Source organism: Rhagoletis pomonella, unplaced genomic scaffold (genome assembly GCF_013731165.1).
Source record: "Rhagoletis pomonella isolate Grant_MI unplaced genomic scaffold, Rhpom_1.0 Rhpom_scaffold_00007, whole genome shotgun sequence".
Taxonomy (NCBI): domain Eukaryota; kingdom Metazoa; phylum Arthropoda; class Insecta; order Diptera; family Tephritidae; genus Rhagoletis; species Rhagoletis pomonella.
Window position 1 is genome coordinate 22,107,527 of NW_023458561.1, and position 4,457 is coordinate 22,111,983.

The following is a 4,457-nucleotide window of genomic DNA, read 5'->3' on the forward strand; positions in this document are numbered from 1 at the left end:
TCATTTCCGAGTTAAGGAACGCTTTTTGGACTAAATCTGACTACTTCAGACTTTTTCTGACTATTTCTGGGAGACAAGGAACGCGCATATTATTGAATCATGGGGCACAGCCATCGTAGTTAATTATGGCTCGCGATATTCGCAGAATTTAAAAGAGCAATATATTGAATGCAATTACTAGCTTTTGATTGAAATCAGCGAGATGCGCGCTACAGAACATAAATAATGGACAAATAACCTATATAATTAGTGAAGCAATCACCCGCAAATACAGAGAGGAGACTGAAATTCAGCAGCAAACACTTTTACGATGGCAATCGCCCTACATTTCGTACTTTTTATTTTATACTGTAAACTTTTTTATTTCAGTTATAAGCTGCATTTATTTCAAAAATTCAATATTACTTTCGAATAATGCTTTACACATCTTTTTTCTTGGAATCCCGTTTTTGATTGATAGAGCTGCGAAGAAATGCTGCAAGCAAAATTTCACATCGTTTTTTTTTGGCAAATAGCTCAAACTACAACAGACTCTACCACAGCTGTAATAATATTACCAACGAAAGTAAAATGCAGGATATTGCATTCCGAACAAAACGTGTCGATAGCAGTACAAAGCAAGCACGCAGTAATTCCAGCAATAACATCAATGAAGATCTTAGGGCCAATTTCACAGTGCCTTAGGACCAATTTCTCAGTGCGTAGTTAACCCAGAATAGGCCGTTAACTAGAGATTTTCAGTACAAAACTCTGTAGTTAACTGCCGCACTGTGAAATGGGCCCATAGAATTAGAAGTAAAACATACTACTTGAAATGAAAAATAAATCCACATCAGCGCCATCAGTCAGACCAGTTATTGCAGTTTGATATTTTGCACGATTTGGTTTTTGTTTTTTACTTCTAAGTGGTTGATTTCTGACTAGTCGACCGCAGCTTTTGTTTGCTGATGTTTTTTTTTCTCCTCTGTTTTGCTCTCTGCCTTTTATACGCCAGGCTACCCTGGCGAATAAATTTCTAAATTTCATTCCGTTTTTTTTTTCTTTTTTTAACAACAGCTATTTCTTAAACACCATTGTACTTTGGCTGCACTTCATTGTTTGCTAGAGTTTAATGGAATAAGTGAAAAATGCAATTTTAGTCTTCTATTCATATTTCGTAGTTTCTTAAACGAGTCACATCTAGCAGGACACTATGAACTGAAATATTATACATATGCCTGTCCTTCGTTAGCAAAGAAAGTGTTAATTGTATGCCACTGCAATCGGAGAAACTACGATGTTCCCGACGAAAAATTATTAATGTCGAAAATGTATGTATGAAATAGCTTTCGGCTCATCATATATGACAACAACCGACCCTATTCCGTTTCCTTCCTTTATTCTAACTGAATAACTCAGTGAGAGGGGAGACCAGTATGTTTGCATGTATGTATATAAAAAAAATGTTTATTGGACCAAAAAGTAGTGGGTAGGCACTGTGGCCAATGGTAATCAACTATTACCACCTCCGCATGGTTGTAAGCCATGCAGAGTCCGCAGAATGCTCCGGAAGCAGTGTCCGGAGGATGCATCCGACTAGGCAGAGCATACTTTGAACTGCCATCAAATTATAACTTAAGACAGTTTTATTACATGGCAGTTGAGAAGTGCATGTACATAAATTTCATTAATTTAATGAAGGAAACTTTTGCACATGCAGCAGTACATAGCAAGCATTTAGGCGCCTGGTGTTAGCAGTCGCGTCTAAACACTAACTAACGTTAACGTTGAAAATAGTTAATTGTAAATGAGAAAGCGTGAAATGAAAATGGGAAATCATCATTTGGAAATGAGAATATTTAGTTGTAACTAAGGAAGTGGCAGTTGAAGATGGCAAAGTCCATATTTTCGCTTTATTGAAGGTATGGTTTTTTTGGTTTTTAAATCATATATTAAGCTCTGCACATAGGGGTGCGAACATAACCACAGTAAGGCATGCCTGTCGTTGAAGTGACTTAAAATCCTTTTGGTGGGAGTGTCCCGAATCGGAGTGCCCCGCCTCGAGAAGTAGGTGGATGAGGGGAAAAATATCCAATGAAATACCAACCAAACCTGACGGTTTGGGACAAAACTGTAATCATGGTGATAGTACAACGAAAAAATTGTGTTGCACACAATTGTGGTAATGCATCAGAACTTGCGGCAGGGGCATGGATACTGTAGGCCACAACCATCTTTAAAGACTCTTGTGTCAACCAATCCACTGTTCTTCAGTGTAGGACGCGACCAATTGCTTCCAAAGGTTATGCGTCGGGAAGCAGCTTGCTGTTAACGCTCCACCGGTGTCGGAAAGTGTCAGCCGCAATGCCTCCTCGGCGAAGGGAGGGCTATCAAGAGTACTTCCGCTTTCGGGGGTCATAGAATGGCGGTCGCTTATGGAAATGTCCAATTCCGCTCTTGTGTAAACTTTTCCAAGGCAGCGGTAGACGGAGGTGGCATCAGCAAGACCGATATCTGGAGCTACAGTATCCCTCCGCTCACTGCCTTAATAGGGAGGGCGTTTGCAATTCGGCAGATGACCGCTGAAGAAATAGTATAACACTGCAACGGCCATCTGATCCGAAGCGTCATTGCCTCCGGAATTGTGGCGCATGCCAGAGGATATGAAGAGAGGGATGGAACGATTGTAGTTAAATGCCTCTCTCAAGCGAACTGAGATTGGCTCAAGGCTGCGGCGTAGCGAATCACACGTGCAAGGGGAACAAGCTTCACTGTTTGTAGTGAAGGGACTACTCCTCTCAGCAAAGCACCTGACAGCTTTCCAGATCAAGATCTTAAATCGACGGACACGCTTTTCTTGGGGATTGAAACCAAAAACTGGCGTTCTCATCTCACAAAAAGGGTAGCAACTGAGAAGGCAGGGAAGTGTTACTCTGGTTATGAAATGGACCAGAGCTCTGACATGCGATGCGATGAAATATCGATCAGATAAAAATGGGTGGAAACAGAATAGTATTGCTGACACTTCCCGGAAAGGTGGCGGATCTTTTGGAGCACTGCCAGCACCGAAACTTTAGATCGGTCCTTTGCTTCTATGCTACTGCCCAAAATGAAATCTGGGACAGCAGCAAATGCAACGCAAAAGGAGATCGGCTTTTCGAGTTCATCTTTCTAACTCTTGGGTTGGTTAATTCCAAGCTGAAGAATTCTCGGCGAAAATTTGTTTACGGAACACAGGTATATTTAATTTCATCTTGGCCAGGATGCTATCTGTTCTGCGCCTATGCGAAATTTTAAAAGAGCAGATTGCTATGTTTTATGGATGAGTGCTCGACTGCTGCGCAACCAAGGATATGTTCCACTCAGGCTACTGGTGAGGCGGCTGTTAATTTAATGGGTGCGCTACGTGCCAGTTGGATAAGACTTGTCCGTCTCGTCCACCTATTAACCGTACTATAGTTCACTGTTGGAACAAAGAGCTTCATAAGCTGAGGTGTGATTCGAGAAAACTTCTTAACTGGGCTCACAAAACAAACAGTTGGATGGACTGGGAACGCTGCCGCTGCACTCAAAGACAGGACAAGAGTTTCCTTCAAAGAGTACTGCAGTGGCATTGAAGCCTTGGATTACATGGAAAGGTTGGTAAAACCACTGGCTAGCTTCGCGTCGGGGCTTGAGGCCAACTCTGTTCTCACTTATCTGGGAATTAGGTAATGGTTACATGGGAGAAGCACTGTTTCCAGATACAACTCGTTGTTGCTAGAACTGTGGCGAGTGAATAAGCCATTATATATGCTTTTGGATCCTTTGGCAACTTCAAATCGCCCGGTCCGGATGGTATCAGACGTTTTGTACTTAAAGCATTTGTTGAGCTTCTGTTGGCAATCTTGGAAGACATGTTTACTGCGCGGCTAGCAATTGCTATATAAATATACTTGATACCTTATATACTTGAGTTCGAATTTTAAAAATTTTTCAACATTAATATTATATCCTGAACAGAGAGCTTGCAATAATATAGCATATCTTTCCACCTCCTATCTAGGCCTGTTTCTTCAGCGCACAAAAAATTCCCTGGCAGCGTTTCCATATATTCGATGTTCCACACCCACCACTTTTTGGCTTGCCGACTATCAATACAATTTTTAATCAAAATTACGTTCGATTACTTTTTCCTTTCTAACCACTGGGCACTTCCTTCGAGGGATCTAATTTGAAAGACTTGTACATATAGTTTGTATGACAAGTGCAAGAAATATTCAAAAAATCTTATATATGCATGAAGAGGTGACAATCCGAATTCAACTCCTCTGAACTGCTCTTTGCATGCATTACTCAATATTGTTAATTTCTGTAGTAGTCGTGGGTAACACAGAGTAGCGCCGCGGCATTGCGCTGATACCGAGAGGTGAGTTACGGATAAGAACACACAAAAAAAAATGTCACTTGTAAAATGTACAGCAATAAGCCAAATGATC

General features: G+C 41.1%; 1 protein-coding gene across 1 annotated transcript in view; it reads right to left on the reverse strand.

Moving 5' to 3' along the window:
* LOC118743611 (kinesin heavy chain-like) overlaps positions 1-4,457 on the reverse strand; it is a gene marked incomplete at both ends in the record, with an annotated part of 69,612 nt that overhangs the window by 733 nt on the left and 64,422 nt on the right. The window lies entirely within an intron of this gene.